This window comes from Pezoporus occidentalis, unplaced genomic scaffold (genome assembly GCF_034315485.1).
Source record: "Pezoporus occidentalis ecotype Australia unplaced genomic scaffold, CSIRO_AGI_Poc_V1 ctg35, whole genome shotgun sequence".
Taxonomy (NCBI): Eukaryota; Metazoa; Chordata; class Aves; order Psittaciformes; family Psittacidae; genus Pezoporus; species Pezoporus occidentalis.
In genome coordinates, this window is record NW_026915483.1 from 1,894,368 (window position 1) to 1,912,048 (window position 17,681).

General features: G+C 46.4%; 1 protein-coding gene and 1 long non-coding RNA gene across 2 annotated transcripts in view; both read left to right on the top strand.

The window, feature by feature from the left end:
- Positions 1 to 17,681, top strand: part of SYNPR (synaptoporin) — a 108,867-nt gene that overhangs the window by 39,783 nt on the left and 51,403 nt on the right. The window lies entirely within an intron of this gene.
- On the top strand, positions 8,476 to 16,882 carry LOC134169562 (uncharacterized). The gene is made up of 3 exons (XR_009966920.1): positions 8,476 to 9,352; positions 14,204 to 14,275; positions 15,261 to 16,882. It is a non-coding gene; the product is annotated as an uncharacterized LOC134169562 (long non-coding RNA).

The following is a 17,681-nucleotide window of genomic DNA, read 5'->3' on the forward strand; positions in this document are numbered from 1 at the left end:
TGCTGTAGGATTTTAAATGATACAGAGAAAACCACTTTAGTTTCTAAACTCAGGTGTGTGAATTGAGTGTAACTGGATATATAATAGCAGGCAACAGTGAGCAGTCTTTTTAAAAAATGAGTCCTAAATAAATGAATGGTTCTTTATTTGAGGGAACTTGAGTGAAGTTGTAGGAGTCAATGCCCGATAATGGCATGAAAGTGAACAGCAGAAAGAAGTGGGCAGATTTAAGCAAGAGAAGAGGGGAAAAAAGTGGCTTTTAAAGATGGTTTCCAGCTCAGCGAGTCTTTAACCCACTCATTGATAGGAGTGGGGAAAGTGAGAATATATATACCATCTGTTTATGCCCTGCATCTCCCTCTCTTCCCCTCTTTTCCTAAGTATTAGCTAGCACTGGCCATTTCTCAGCTATGCAATGTGAAGAAAGGACATAGAGCTAGATGGTCTTATGGGCTGACCCTGGATGGCTGCTCCTGTTTGCCCTAAGGAGGATGCCATGGAGTGACTGTTTGGTGCTGTGCCACCATTGTCATATTTCCTTCCGCATCCCTTTGGATCTCTATTAACACATTGCTGAGGCAGCCAAAGCAGTGTGAGATTATGAGACAATGAGGCAAGTTGCTCTTGACCTGTACTAATAGATTTCACAGACATGGAAGAGTATTTTCTTAATTAGGTAGGTTGAATTTTCTTGTATGGATTTGCACTGCCAGTGCATTCCTCCCAGCCTTCCTTTGATGGAAAGGATGTGTTCATGATGCTGGACTGCCACCTGGAAATCTGGCTTCTTGGCTGGGTCACAGACTTTGTGAATGCTGGCAAGCAGCTTCTTCTTGTGCCTTGGTTGTAAATGAGGAGATCTTCTTTTCCTCTGTCAGAAGCTCAAGGCTGTTAATAATGCACCAGCCTCAGTGCTGTGATATAAAAAAAGCTTTCTTTTACATATTTCTGTACAGTAGTTTGATCATCACTTCAAAGTTCTCTCCAGATATTTCATTCATTCTTTATTGATCGGTATTATCCTGTCTCACATTTTCATTAGCCTTTGCCTAGCACTGATGAAAAAGAGATACACATGGTGATAAAGTACAGCTGCTGGTGTTTGTCTTGCAAGGCAGGCTAGGGTGAAGAGCTTATTGCTTGCAAGCCTCCTCTTGAAATCCTGACATGTAGGTTGGAGCACAAAAAGGACCTGTTCTGAATAATGTTGGAGGTAGCGTTCGGCTCATAAGTATTTGTGTTTCATCACTGCATCAATGCAAATCTAGAAGGCTGTTATAACCCAGTCAGTTCTGTCTTCAGTAACAGGAAAGTTTTAATTGCTTTTACTTCTGGTGCTTCTTAACCCAAATGTGATGCGTGTAATGTGTGCTTTCATGTTGAGTTCAAGGAGAAATGAAATCCCTTCCAAAATTTTTGAGCTAAATCATTTAAATAGGGCCTGTTTTTGTGATTCTTTCAAGAAAAAAAACATTTTCTGCTTTTTGTAGAGGAAAAGCCTCCCACTGCCTTTATCCATGTCCTGAGTTCAGCCAACTTGTTTACAAGGACTGTACTTTAAAATCAAAGCACAGTAAGGACTCAGCTGTGACTTTGCCTGGATTATAGCAATGACAAGATCGCTAAATACCTGCATTGTGTTATTGCTGTAAGCTCTATGGAAGAGGCAGCCTTTGCTCTTTACTTTTTGTGCCATCTCCTCCAAAGCATACCAGACTCTGCCCCAGGTGAAACATCCATCCTGACCTTCTCATGGGAAGCTCTGGTTTGACGCTGTCTCCATAAACCCCAAACTGGGATCAAGGTTAGCAGATTAGCCTTTTACCCTCATGGCAACAGGAACTGCCAACCTGCTAGAGATAAAACCTTGGGAAACCAAGGTGGATCTGCAGAAGAAAAGGCTGATGAGCAAACCAGGCTTTGGAGGAAACCATCTCTCACCACTGGGTCATCTCTGTTAGGGAAGCTGGGTGTCCCTGTGATAAACTCCTCTGCACTTGACCAGCTCCAGTCTGGGTTTAGGGAGTCCCTGCAGATGAGCCAGCCCCAGCGCATTGCCCAGGGACATCCCACTGATGGAAGCAATGAGTGTTTGCCACGCTTCCAGCTATGTCCATAGAGCGCTCCTGTGGGCTCCTGTACCAGAGCAGGCTGGCACCAAAATAAACCCCAGCAGCAAAGCCAGCTTTCCTCAGTCTTGCATACGGAAGTTTCAAAGCTTCTGTTCCCTTCCTGGGCCCAAACAGCAATTAGGGAGAGAGAGCATAATTGCTGTGCTCTATTTCTTTAGTTAGCTAGGAACTTGAAGATTCAGTACAGCCTCCTGGCTTGGATAGATAGTGACTGAACTCTGCCCCTCCAGCATAGTCAAGCTCCAGGGAAAGAAGGAAAACCATTGCAGAAGAAGCCAGAGATTTCTTCCAGTGTGTGGATACTCAACCCCAGGTTGGGCCATGCATAACACTGCCAGTGGGAACTTAATTCCACTCCCCAGCATTAATTTGGGCATGTGCAGGCAGCAGAGAGCTTTAGCTGTGGGCTTGGAAAACATGGTGTTCAGTTTTGAGAGGTTTGGGGGTTTTCCGTGATGCCTTAAAAAGCAATCACTGCAATTAATTTTGCAGTGCTGTGGTTATTTCAGGGGGCTGGCTGAAATTATATGCCATAGGAATAAAGGCCTGTTTCCCCCGTCACCTCCCAGGATTTAATGGATGTAAAAGTGAAGGCAGTCCGACTTCTGTTTTATTTGATGCAACTAGTTTTAGTCACAGACAGTGCCGATTCCTCCAAAGCTGTGCGAATGCACTTGTTTTGACATCCTTAGTATCATAGAATTATTTTGGTTCTAAGGGACCTTAAAGATCATCTAGTTCCAACCCACTATCTACAAAGCCTTGTTTTAAGCCAGTGTGTGTTCGAAGTCACATACTGCAGAATATTACTGAATTTGTCACTGACAATCCTCATGCAGAGGAGTCACCAAACTCCAATTAGAAACAACGAAAAGTACATTTAATAAATAATATAATACTACATGTCTGGCTGAAAAAGAACTTTGGACTAGAGGGCTTTTTTCCTTATTTCTCACTGTTTCCTTCTCAAAGTACAGTGAAGTATTTGCAGCTTGAGTTAATCCAAAACATGAGTGTTGGTGTCGTCCACTTTAAATGACCTGGGGATACAAACATTTTTAACCCTGCCCCAAGTTGCCCAACATGAACAGTAAGCTGTCACCTCCAAACCTGGTGTTAAAATCACAGTTCAGGTATGAATCAGCAGTTCATTTACAACTGTAATTATTAGTCTTAACTGAATCTGGCAGGCTGGAAACATAAAGCTCTTTCCTGCATTAAAACATCTTCAGGCAATGCTAGAACTTTGCAGAGCTCTATAAAACATACTGTCTCTAGTGGAATCAGTCTCTTTGATGTCGGTCTCCATTTGGGGTTTCTACAAAAACTAGGCAAATATTTGAGAAGAGAATCAAATAGTTACATTACAAATAAAGCAACTTTCTTTCCTTTCATATGAAACATATTAAAACTGGTATTCCTGAAATTGAAAATACTTTTTTGGCAGAAGAGAAGTGTTTTTGTTAATTGCATGGATTTGCAGCAGGTGATTGTCAGCTTTTAAATGTCACAGCAGATATTCTTTAACCTCTTTTTATCCCCTAACTAGTAAGAGAGCTCTTCCAAAATACTTGTGAGACACAAGAAGTGAGCTGCAGGTTAGAGGCTGAGAGATGATAGAGGGAACAGCCCAGGGGTGTGGAGAGAGCAGTTTGATGTCTGCTGCTGACCTGCTGGGGAACACATGAGGAGTGTGCATCTGCAGCTCCCACTACCCATTGCCACCTGCCTTGCAGCAGCCCTATGAGGCTGCTTTGCAAGGGCACATTTTCCTGCTACATGCCCAGGTCCTTTGCATCAGATACCCCGAGCTTGGTCCCTTTCCTTCCCACCATGGGGTGCAACCCTGGCTGCACCCACAGGCACCAGGAAAAGCAGCCTTTACGAGCATAGGAAGCATCACATAGGTAAGGATGGGCACAGCCTGCTCCAAAACTACTGTGTGAAATGGCACCTGCAGACTCCCTGTACAAGCTCCTCCTGGATGGCCAGCTATGCCTAAACATTACACAAGAATGTATTACAAGTCACATTTAATATGATACTATATATAGCCAAATACACACACATAGGGATTCATGCATTAAATTGTTTGCAGTTTCTTCTTTACCACTATTGATTCATGCCAGCTCTGCTTTGATTTTAAATCCATCCAGGCCTCGGTGTTCTTCGGCTTTGATGTTCAGACTCCTCAGATAGTAATTTGTATGTGTTTTATTTATAACCTCATGACAGGCCACAGTTTTCCTGTGACAAAAAGGGTGCTTTAGAATGATTAAATTGTCAAGCAGCTTCTGAGCATGCACTGAAAAATTGTCCAAGCTAATTGTGTCTTTATGGTTTTTATGAGAATTTACATGTGCGAATTAGGTATTTTATTGCACAGCCACCATAGGAGTTGCTGCAAATGGATACAAGCAGGTTTGGCAGGTGTACTTGGGCAAGAGTCAAGAGCTGCTACATGCTAAAAGCCTGGAGGGTGGCTGAAACCAGGCTCAGTCTTAGTCATTGACATTGGACCAATATTATCTTTGTAATGCATCTTAATCCTTGTCTGGCTGCCCTGGTTTTGGTCGGGATAGAGTTAATTTTCTTCCTAGTAGCTTGTACAGTGCTGTGTTTTGGGTGTAGTTTGAAAGTCATATTGATAACACACTGATGTTTTAGCTGTTGCTTAGTAGTGCTCGCCGTATGTCAAGTGCTTCATTCTCTCATGCTCTGCCAAAGAGGAGGAGCACAAGAAGCCTGGAGGGAGAAGAGCCAGGACAACTGACCCAAACTTGTCAAAGGGATATTCCATACCATAGAATGTCAGGTTCAATATAGGAACTGGGGGGAGTGGTTGGCCAGGAGCAATTGGCCACTGTTTGCGAATGGGTTGGGCATCAGTCAGACAGTGGTGAGCAGTGGTGCTGTGCATCACTTGTGTTTCTTGGGTTTTGTTCCTCTCTCTCCTCCTGCTATCTCCCTTTTCATAACAATTACTATTATTATGTTTTATTTTATTTCAGTTATGAAACTGTTCTTATCCCAACCCGTGGGGTTTACCTTTTGTTTTCCCTGACTCTCCTCCCCATCCCACTGGGGAAAGGGGAGCAACTGATCAGCTGAATAATGCTTAGTTGTCAGCTGGGGTTAAACCATGCGACTGGCTTCATTTTATTATATGCAAGGGTGCATGTATTCTGCGTTTCCCTTGATAGGGAGCTAGTCCTTTTTGGACAACCACAGACCATGCAGCTGGTGAAACTGATGTATCTAATATGAGTATACAGCTGCTGCTTTCCAGGAGTAATTTGTTAGTAATTATCTGGGAAACAGGGACAATATCCATCTTAGTGCTCTGCCCAACTCTGTTTAAAGAAGAGTTTAAGTGACAAACTGTCCATACACAAAAAGGAGTGAAGGGAGTTTATCTGCAAATCTAAACATGGCTCACATTTTGCACAAACCCAGAGGTGCCTGTGCTTTGCCAGGTGTTGAGGGAAGGATGAAAGGTGATGGATGAGCTGAGCAGGAGCCTCGCCACACCTGTGGTGAATTTGGGGTTTGTGAGCATGAAGTTAAATCACCAAACCCTGCGTGCTAAAGTCAGTGCAGGTGAGCTCAGGTCAACCAGACTCAAAGTGTAAGAGTCTGTCATTAATCATATTTGCAGAGTCTCATTCAGCCATAGCTTTGAAGGAAGGCAGGAAGGAAGGGAGAAGGAGAAGCAGAAGCAGCAGCATTTTTAACGCTGCTGGTGCAGAGGCAAGCAGAACATGTGATGTGTAAGTCAGGCCTGTCTTTCCTGTTGCCTTTCTCTGCAGCACAACCCCTGCTCATATGTGGGGTACGACTGAAGACCTGCACCAGCCAAAGTGACCAGTGAATGATGGAATCAGGGGATTTTAAGATGTTTAAATTGTGCTGTGCAGTTTGATAGGGCTTTATGCAGCCAGTGGAACAAGAGAGGCTGCCCTTTAAGGTAATTTAAGGGATGACTTGATGCTGAGGAAATATCTGGAGACATCTGATTTTATCTAAGCATCCTTTGAGGAGATTCAGGAACAGCACATTTGGGGTGGAATTCTGCAGGGAGGGGAGGTCTGAGGAAAAGTTTTGGTTATGACATGATGTTTCATAGACTGCAATAACAAGTATTCTTCGGCAAAGCAGCCAAATAGGTATGTTTGGCTGTAAATATATGCCAGATAGTTACAGCAAGCTGGGAGAGCTGCCTAATGGGGAGGTGAGGTAATTCTTCCTCTTTTACTCTGTGCTGGTTAGACCTTGTGAAAGTGTTATACTTGGGCTTTATCCTCAAAAGAAGAGAAAACTGGGGAAACTAAGCCAAGAAATGTGCAGCAAAAATGGGCTGAGAATAGAAGCTTTGGGGAGAGCAGCTGTGGTGTTAAAGCTGTTTACTGTCAAGAGGATAACTGCAAGGAGATAAGCTCATGTTGTGTGGGTTCTCCTGGGCTGCTTCAGAAAAGAAGAGAACGGGCAGTTCTCTATGTCCTTGCTGGTTGGTAAACCAGGATAGATGAGAAGAAATGGTATTATGGGATATATAACTTTAAGATGAGGATGGAGAAGCACTGGGATAGATTTGCCTTGGGAAGTTGTGGAGTTGTAGTCACTGGGGGTCAGAAGTCAAACAAACATCTGCCAGCACAGATAGAGCTGACCCTGCCTCAGGCAGGGTGACGGGCTGCCTGGCCACTGCTCTGCGGCTCCTTCCAACCCTCTTTGTTATGATGATGTGGAAACCAAATTCTGCATAAAAATAACTCAATGTGCTGCCTTATTCTGTATTTTCCTCTGCAAGGAAGGAGGCTCAGGGTGTGCCCAGGAGGAAGAGAAGTGGGGTAAAGCCACTGTGTCAAGGGGCACAATGTGACTGAGCTGTGAAACCAATATAATTATTACTTTTGTCCTTCCCTTTATTAATAATGGACTTTTTCATGCTATCAAGGTAGCCAGCTGTTGCCTAAGCCATTAATGCACTGTGCTCTGAGCTATGTTTTGCAGGCTTTTCCCCCCCCCTCTCAGGAGAGATTTTCTTATGAAGTGTTTTATGAAGGCAATGGAGCTGGATGCTGGGGTACAATACACTGTGGCACTTTGTGAACTGTTCCTCATGTTCTGGAACAAGCAGTGACTTTCTGACACAAGAATCCTTTGCTTCCCAACTCCACAGGATAACTGGTATTGACAATAATAAAGCACACTGTGTGCACTGGGGAAATAATAAGAAAAGGATTTGTAAGTGGTTTGGAGTGGGATTTTAAGGGCTGGCATCCACATCTCAGGGAGCTGTCAGTACCAGCAATGTGCAATAAAAAAGTCAGCAAGTGACTATATAGAATCCCAGACAGGTTTGGGTTGAAAATGATTTTAAAACCCATCCAGTTCCAACCCACTGCCATGGGCAGGGACACCTTCACTAGAGCAGCTTGCTCCAAGCCCCTGTGTCCAACCTGGCCTTGAACACTGCCAGGGATGGGGCAGCCACAGCTTCTCTGGGCACCCTGTGCCAGCGCCTCAGCACCCTCACAGGAAAGAGGACCTTAAGATCATCCAATTCCAACCCCTGCCATGGGCAGGGACATCTCACACTAAACCATCTCACCCAAGGCTCTGTCCAACATGGCTTTGAAAACCACCAGGGATGGAGCATTCACAACTTCCCTGGGCAACCCATTCCAGTGCCTCCACCCTTACAGTAAAGAACTTTTTCCTTACATCCAATCTAAACTTCCCCTGTTTAAGTTTTAACCCATTACCCCTTGTCCTATCACTACAGTCCCTAATGAAGAGTCCCTCCCCAGCATCCCTATAGGCCCCCTTCAGACACTGGAAGGCTGCTATGAGGTCTCCACGCAGCCTTCTCTTCTCCAGGCTGAACAGCCCCAACTTTCTCAGCCTGTCTTCATACAGGAGGTGCTGCAGTCCCCTGATCATCCTCGTGGCCTCCTCTGGACTTGTTCCAACAGTTCCATGTCCTTTTTATGTTGAGGACATCAGAACTGCACACAATACTCCAGGTGAGGTCTCACGAGAGCAGAGTAGAGGGGCAGGATCACCTCCTTCGACCTGCTGGTCACGCTCCTTTTGATGCAGCCCAGGATACGGTTGCTTTCTGGGCTGTGAGCGCACACTGCCGGCTCATGTTGATTTTCTCATGGACCAGCACCCCCAAGTCCTTCTCTGCAGGGCAGGAAAAAAAAAAACAGGAGAGCACGAACACAGTCCCTAATATTTTCCTGGTATCTAATCTACACCTATCCTAAATGTACCTAAATCTAATCAAAATATACCTGTCCAAAAGCCTTTGTGTATAACAGCATGAGTGTCCCAGGTTTGAGAATTACAGTCCCTCTCATCCTTCCTGAGCTAGGCTCAGCAGTCTGAGGTCTGGCAGCTGTAGTGGTAGGGTAATGTGCCCTCAGAGTCCTGCCTCCCCACCTAAAGGGGTTCCTGTGCTCTGTGTTCATCTGCTCAAAACCAAAGTTAAATAAACCCTGGAAAGCTTTTGTCTGTCTGGAAGCATTTATCATCTGTTGAGATGCTGGGCAGCAGAGTGTCAGTGTGGACCACGGTTTTGGGTCTTTGTGATCAAAGCTTCCTGATGAGTAAGGCCTTTTTAAGAACATCAGTGTTGGGAGGAAAGCAGGCTTTGTTATGTCCCTGCTGAGGAGGTTATTTGTATTGCCCTGTGCACTCTGGATTGCAAGGAGCAGGGTTGGCAGTGCTGCTGCTGCGTTGGCAAGGGCTGCTCCACACACCGAGGTCTTCCCATCTTAATAAAGACAGTCAAAGCAAATAAGTGCAGGCTCTCCGTTGGCTCATTAATGCTTGTGCTTGTCACTTGTAATTGGAAATATGTTGTGTGGATTTTGCGTATTAACAGGCTTTTGCTGTTGCACAGGACTGCGGAGAATTCAGACGCTGTTTGAAATTCAGGATGCTTTTTCCCTTGTCTCGGACCTGCTGAGGGTAAACAGCTCTGCCCTCTAGTGCCGCTTCCCGAATCTGTTAAACCGGAGCACATCGATGATCCTGGGAGCACGCCTCACCCAGGGCATCCCTTGGAGCACGCTGATCAGAGCCAGTCCAGGGCTGCTCTGCGCATCGTGCTGAAACCAGGCAGCTGCTCCGTTAGAAGGGCTTTAGCCCCATGCCAGGCACGGGGAGCATGGCACATGTTGGCATATCCCCTGCACAGCATCCATAAGGTAATTTCTGTATTTTCCCCGAAGCAACCCCATTGAGCCTGCTATTTGTTTTCCCATAATGTTTGTTATGCCTTTGAGAGACATATAGAAGAGCTAAATGATGAACAGCCATTTCAGCAGCTTTGCTCTTTCAGCCCCATAAATAATGAATTCATCAGGGTGAGAAAACATGTGCCCAGACGCAAACACATGCAGAGCTTTGTAGAGGAACGGAAGCTTGAGATTCAAATGCAGAGCCCTGTGCCAGCAAAATGGGAACTGCTTTTCGGAGTGGGACAGTGTCGGAGGGTGGGTACGGAGTTAATTGCCTCAAGAGGAGACAAAATGCAATTAGGGATGCAGGCAAGTGCTAGCTGAGCTCTGAAGTGAGGGGTTGCTACCTGGTTGGCTTTTGGAGAAGGCCATTAGCTCGAAGGGGACGTTTGCTTTATTGTCTGTCTTTAAGCATCAGCTGAAATAATCTGGTTGCAACTCAGCTTGCGTGGTGCTGGCAACCATCACCCCAACAAGGTACACGGGTGCGTTTTGAACCTGCTGGCCAGCTTCAACTCAAGAGGACAGGGTGGTTTCAAAGAGCCTGCATTCCTGGAAGTTTTGTGAGAGTGAATAAATAAATGAAACCCCACAATTCCCACAACTGCCCCTGCTGAGAGTCCTTGTAGAGGTAGCGTTTGCACAACTTTTTATGGACACCAGAGAACCCACAGTGGGGAGGACTGGAAAGGCAGCTCCATGGTGCTTCCTTAGCCCCACTGCTCACAAGCAAGTCATGAGGGTTGCATGGCAGGGCATTGCATTGCAGAACGTGCTGCTTCCAGGGCTAATGTGAGAAGGGAAGAGCTGGTTTCTTCTGCTTTGTTGGCATTTCAAATGGGCTAGCACAGCAGAGTGAGGGCTGTGTGTGCTGGCAGAGCATCTCGGCTGAGCCCTGCAGATCCAAGTCTAATCAGCTGAAATACAGAGCTACAAGTGCTAGCCAGGGGCTGGGGAGGCCGCTGGGATTCAATGCTTCATGCTTCTCTTTGCTCTGATGTATTTTGTCCAATTCCGCAGCACCGCCAGCTCCTGCCTTCAAAGAAGCGGCTGCCTGCTCTTTTGATCAACAATTACATGTGGCTTGACAGCAACAGCCTCTGTCAGAAGCCACGTCTCCTCTTTGGCCATGGGAGCACGCATGAAGGAGCCAGGCCTGCTACATGTGAGAGGTGGCACTGCTGAGTCCCTGCGGTGGCAGAGGAGTTTCAGGGCATCATCACCATTCCTCCTCTGCCAGGCTGGTTGTGCACCTCAGGGCTTGGCAGGGGCTCTTTTGCCTCTGATGCTTTTGGGTGCCTTTCCCTGAAGAACCCTTGTGCAGCAGGAGGTTTGAGCCCAGTAGTGTTGGGAGCTGCTGGGTGGGATGGTGGGCAGGGTGCGCTCACGAGTCTGCAAACCTGGCTTGCATCAGGAAGATAATAAGATGCAAATGGTTCACTTGGGCAACCTTAACAGGGTTTTGTTGGCATCTTTCTGATAACTCTGTTGAGTTCTTTTCTGCATAAACAGCAAAGAAAAATATACCAGCGTGCAGTTAGTCCTTCAAACACAAGTGCTTCTGGACAGCCAGCAGAGCACACAGGCAGCTCTTTGATTTATGAAACACCGAGGCTTCAGTTCTCTGGTCCATCTTAGCTTGATTTGCACTGGTAAGAGCTAGGGTGTTTTCATAAACTTTGATCATCCGCTTATAGCCTTGTCTAAAATGTTTCATAAGGCAGCTCCCAAGATGAGATCATCTTCTGTGGAGCTGGAAATCCGTTTGGGGAAGGCTGGACAATTCAATTTGGAGGCACTTTGCCACTCAGTGGGTGATGATGGGGGGGAAATTCATGCAGAGTTTAAAGATGCTGAATTTCTGAGCTTAACTGGAATTTGCAGTTCTTATGGTGGCATCAAACCCATAACTGCTTCACTATGCATAAACAGCCCAACAATCTGCATTGATTTTACTATCTTTTACTTTATTTTTCCTCTTGAAACTTGGACCATTTATGACAACTCTTGATTTTCTGTGTTTTTATTGTTCACCTCTGAAGCAAGTAAAGATACAGAATCTGAGCTCCTTCCTGCTCCCCATAGATTTTGAGCTTCCTTAGTCTGTCTTAGCCAAATTTGACTGGGAGTAAATACTCTGTCACTGGGTTTTATGACCTTTGGTGGCTGGAATAAGTAGAGACCTCTTAGTATCTGGAGAGATTCATTGCAAAGCTGACAAACGGAAGCAGGGAGAAGGGAAACAGAGGCCTTAGTAATTCCTGAGATCAGGAAACGTTCAGCCAGAGCTTCCCTGGTAACTGCCGGTTCCCTTCTTATCCCCCTTTATATATCTGATCAGTGTCATGACGAAAGCTTAAATGTGAATGCAAAGGCAAGGTAATTTTGCAGGGCATCATTCCTACTAGTGCTGCAGTCATTACAGGCTGAAATAATATAAGTACAGAGATAACAGTGAAGAGAGAGGGAAATGGAGAAGCGTGAGCAAAGAGAAAATAAGTTTTTAGCCTAGTTTTGGGAAGAAACAAAGCTAATGAGTTGGAGCTCATCTAGATGGCAGCAGCAGGCATTACTTTTCCTACCAAGAGGGGTGATGTCTTTTTATCTCCTTTATTCTGTCTGCAGAATAAAGGAGAATTTAGCAATTGTCTGATTAGCTCCTTTAAGCCCCATCCACTACAGAAAAGGACTAGAAGTAGACTGAAGTGAGGTACCATGGATTTATATGTACTTTGGTTTATTCAAAATGAGTGCCTGAACTCTGGGCAGTTCATAAAATCAGGCTGATTTATCTGTCCTTATTCATAGAATAATGTTTGGGTTGAGCAGTTTTCATCTTGTTGCTGCTACAGAATGGCCAGGAAGGGAGAATGAAGGTGACAGCAGAGGGTTTGCCCCAGCCTGGAGACCAGCACCAGGGTTTGGGGCCATCAGCGTGCCCAGCCTGACCCCACTGCCTCCAGCTGATGGGAGTGAATTTTGGCAGCTCTTGGACTGTGTCATGGCCTGGGTGTGAGCACAGGGTGGCACCCCAGCTAAAGGCAGCACACAGATAGGCAGAGCCCTCCTGCTCAGCTGCTCACTCAGGGTGGACCACAAATGTAGGAAGGGGCAAATAGCCCCCAGCATCCTCAGGAACTTGAGGCACATGTATTTTATGGGCTCTTTTGTCCTCTGCCCTCTCCTATGGCAACAAACCTGGTGCACTGAGTACCTTGGGAAGGCTGCAGTCTTTTGCCCCAGAGATGGTGCCAACCAGGGGATGTTTTGCATTTGGTGTAGGCAGCTCCTTTACCTTTTTTCTTCTTCTTTTTTCCATTTTTTTTGCATGTGAATCCTAGTCAAGGCAGCTAATAAAGTCAGCAGCTGCATAGTTAATAGGAGAAGGTCTCCATGCTTGCAGGGGTCATTTGTTAGTGAGGCTGAGCACACACAGTGCATGCAGAGGTGCTCATTCTGCTGCCTCACTGCTGTGCCAGATGGAGACGTCAGTGAGGATGGACACAGGTGGGCTGCTTGGTGTGATGGGAAATAATCAGCAGAGCATTAGTTTTAGGGTGAAGTAAATGGGCTGTCCAGCTGTAGCTGCTGTAGGGAGGAAGTTGAATGTTAATTAGATGCCTCTAGTAATTATGGTGATTATGTATTTTTTGAGTGGCTGTTGGGAATAGCTAGATTCACATCCAGAGGGGGATGTGAATGACATTTCTAATCGCTTTAAGGAAGAGAGAAGGTACTTTTGTTTTAAACAAGGGCAATTACAGTAAAACAAAGCTCCAGTAGAATCCAACGAGCTATCAGTGGTTTGATGTAACTGCTCAGGAAAAACGTGTGTCGGTTGAAGGAAGGGAAAATGCTTTGTGTCTGGTACAAGATACACACATCCTGCTTTTCTGCATAGAAAAAATAGACCATGGCAGAGATGGGACATGCACCTGTTCTTCCGTCTCCTGGTGCATTTTCTTAACTGAGAGACAAGCAGTCCTCTTGAAAACAACTCACAGTTTATTTTGCTGGCTTTCAGGCCTGTCTGATGCTTCCTCCCCTTCTTGCACAGATAAACAAAGGTGATGCCAGTAAAATTCATGGAAGCAGTGATTTTGTAAGAGACTGTTATTTTATGTTATTTGCAGGCATTTCAATTTTAATATTTAGACCAGAAACCTAATTTCACAGGCTTGTCCATACACAGGGCTACTCTGAAACAGTTGCTCCATGCGAATTTATGTAGGCATTGCGATAAAACAAATGCCCATATTCAAATCTATTCAGGAATAGCTGTTGTGCTCAAAATTCAATTTTCCTTTCAGTGTTTTCTTTCAGTTGTAGATCAAGCCTCTCACTTAAACCCACTAGTTAAGAAGTGAACTCATTAACATGCCACCCACTGTGTCTGATAACCTAACTAACACCTTCGATCTCAGACAGTCACAGCTCAAGTTCACTCTTAGCATTATTTGTCGAGATTATTTGTAGAATAGATTTGCATAAATTCCTAACAGGCGTGCTCTGGACACACAGCCTTTTGTGGAATACTTTACTGGAAATGGCTGCTGTGCAGCAGTGTTGTCTTCCATGCAAACCCGTTTTAGTGTTCCTAAGGGTTCCTCACTTCGAGAAATAACAACAAACACTTCAATGCATCTTATACGCACAAAACCATGCACAAGCCCAAGCACCATGAGCTGATTTGTACAGAAACCCTCCGATGGTTGGACAAGCACAGTCTTCTGCGATCCACAGGGAAGGTCCACCTAAAGCACTTGTGCAGCTGCCTAACCTGAGACTTAAAAATGCACCATTCCCCTTCATTCGCAGGGGAAATACAGTACATCACCACTGACTTTCCTGGAGCTGGTGTTTGGAAGACCCCTGCTGCTGATGATTCAGGTAAGATATTGCCTGGTTTTTACATCAACAATGTTACTTGCTATCAGGGGAATGACTGATTTTTCTGAGCATGGGGACCATACAAGATACCCTCATGACATTCAGTGGTCAGCTTGTCTCAAACAGAACTAAATAGATACCCAGCACAGTGGCATAGCCACCTTCTTGGTCTTGCACTGTCTGCCTGGGCGTCGATTGAAGAGGTGTAATCTCCAGATGGCCAACCCCTCACTTTCCTCCAACTTCCTTCTCCATGTGGAGGTTCTTTAGTGATTCCTGGTCTTGTTACATGGGAACAGCCTACTTCTCTGGGTGTGACTAGAAGTCGATCCATTACAGAGCCAAAGTGCAAGTGTTCTGCACCGTGAGATGGGCACGTGCAAGCAGCTCCTCTGGCGTGCCTGTCGCATGGTGTGACCTTGTCAAAAGCAGCTGTGCTTCGTTTCCATAACAGGTGTAGCTGCATGGCAGGGGAAGGATTGCATGTCTGGGGGAGCTGCAGCAGTGGGGTGCCCCACATCTGGGAACAAGCCTTGGGCTAACATCTGGTTGAAAACTTTTGGTGGGTTGGATGTTTCCAGGGCTATACAATTTGCCAAAGGAAAGGCTCCCCTCTGAAGTGCAAACACGACAACCCTTGCATTCCTTAATTATTTCTATCTAGGAAAGCTGATTGAACTTTCTAGGCATTTAGGCCTCTTTGATTGAACTATGTTCAATAAAAAGCAGGTGGCAAGATGAATGCTTTGCTTTTTGCAGCTAAAATCCCATGCCTAATTAAATCTTATGGAAGCAGGAATGCGCTTTTTTCCTTTTTCCCTGGTCAATGAGTCAATTGAAATACATTTTTACCCTTTTATCTAATTCAGGGACTAGTGAGATGCTGCACACATTTTCTTGCATGCTCAGACTTGTGAGCAAACTTGAAAGCTGGGCTTGCCTTGATTTACCCAGTGCTTACGCAGCCTGTGCTCTCTTCTTCCAGATTCCTCCTGAAGGATCTGCTGCTGGTTGATGGGAAGTCGTCAAAATGCATTGTGCCACTTCAGGAGGAGCACAGGGTAGCCTGGGACTCTTGTTCCTCCTCTTCGAGGATGAAGAGTTGACAAGTTTAAAGGGACACACCATGAGCAGCTGAGTCTGTGGGAGATGGAGGAAGATCAGGAACCTCTGACAGTTTTTGAGGCTTTGAAGAATCGGACCCCAGGGATGTTCATCTAGATATTAAGGCCTGTGTTTATAAGAGCAATTGCTTTGCCATGTTCTCCTTGAGGACCTGGCTGAGCATCCAAAGAGGAGGTATGCATTGTCACTTCTGGTAGAGGCAGGTTGGCTGATGTGACTGTATCTGTTCTGATGCTTTGAGCTTCTCGGCATGCTGTGCCATCACCAGCACTTGTTCCTATAGCAGTTTTTGTTGCTCCTGTGCCCAGTAACTTCTGTTTGGTGTTTACTCTTCTCTTCTCATTCTGTACTTGGACACAGAGGTAGTTCTCAGTCTTGCAAATGGGTTTGCTTCAGCCCTGGCATGTTGGTGCTTCCCTCCTTCATTCTTTCTATGTCTGGTGCAGATGTGGAGGCTCTGCCCACTGGCCAGGGGCTGGCAGCTCACTGATGGAGCCATCGGCACGGTAACTTTGGCTGTATCAGTTTCTCTCGGTCTCTGCAGCTTTCTGGGTTAGGAGATCCATCAGCCTGAGGGTTTATTTGCACTAACACCATGGGTGAGAAAACAAGCACTGCATCAGGCCATGTTTATTTTATATCTCAGGAGCTGCTGGGAGCTGTGTCAGCCAAGGCAGTCCCACGGGCCCTGCTGGCTCCAGGGATCTAGTCCTGCTGTCTGCAGGCTGTGAGGACCATCTCTTGGGAGGCAGTCGTACACACTGCCCCCTGCCTAAGCTCCAGCCCCTGGGAACACCAGAACTCTCCAGGCTGGGCTTGCTGGGAGCTCTCCTGGTTCTCCTGAGGGCACCGTGGTGCCGCTTGGCAGCCCAGGCAATGGCATAAATGATTTTCTATCCTCTTGCCTCAAACATTAAAGAGACTACAGTGATGGAGAGAGGAAGGAATAATGCAGCTCAGGGAAGAGCTGTGCTCCCGCAGGGGTTGCACAGGGCACACTCATTCCCCCAGTGCACGCAGAGGGGTTTTTTAACCCTGGGATCCCTCTTTGGTGCTGGCAGGGTGTCTCAGGCTTGTGTGGGCAGCAATAGTTCCCGTATGGCTGCAGAGTGTGCTGAGGCTGGTTCCTCTGTGCTTTGGGGTGAGGGAGATGGTCCATCCCAAGATTGGCTCCAGCTCCAGACCATGAGTGAAGGCTGCAGTACCACAGCTCCGTGCAGTATTAGCTGCCTGTGGCTGTAATAGTCAGGGTGATGGCTCTTCCAGGAGGAAAACACCTCAGCTGAAGCAGTGTTCCCCACGGACACATCGGTGTGCTTTGTGCTGTCACGCTGCACATCAGTCACAGCAAAGAGAGTGGCTCTAGCGGCGGCTGAGTTTGTGATGAGGATGTAGCAAGCGCGATGACTCCAGAGCTGGTTCAGGTTCGTGCAGAGCCCTGGTGCTGGCTCCCCTCTGGCATGGACACGCCGAGCTCTCGCTCTGGGAAAAGTGCTGTTTTGGGAAAAGTGCTGCTTTGGGAAAAGTGCTGTTTCCAATCTGTTCCTCGCCAGCTGTCAGCAGTTTCTGTGTGTGCCCACCAGAGAGCAACCCCAGCACAGGGTTGCTGTCTCCAGAGAGACAGAGGCTGAGATGGAAGGTCTGGGTGTGAAGCCAAATCCATCTTCTCTCACCCTTTCCAGCCCTGTACCTCATCCCAAACCTGAGCTAAACAGTGAGTTTGGCCTCATGGTGTCCTGGGCAATAGGAGCATTCCTCTGGGCAGGGAGGATGTGCTGCCATGTGAAGCTCTGGCAAGAGACCCTGCCTGGGTCTTCTGCAGGGAAGAACTGGACCAGGAGTTAGCAAGGAGCATCAGTCCAGTGCACAGGGAGCAAGCAGGGGCTCAGGCAGAGCTTACAAAACTTGGATGGGTAAAAGGCTGGTGCTTTATGCAATCTCCTCAATTAAGTGAGCACAGTTTTGTGCTCATCTCACAGAATCATTCAGGCTGGAAAAGACCCTTAAGATCAAGTCATTGCCTATCTTTAGTGCTTGAACACGTAGCTGGGTGTCTCAATGTGGTTTTATATGTGTCAGAGCATAGTGTTTGGGGAAGGAGGAAGCCCATGCTTTTCATGCAAGTCAGTGCTGGCATGAAGTCCCAGGGTAGGCAGTCACATCTGGGCTGCAGGTAATGTTCAGCTGTGCAACATCTTACCTGAGCTGCCCGTATCAGCAGGGAGAGATGGACAGGATTTATCCTATCCAGGACAGGGGGACAGAATTGTCTGCTGGAAGG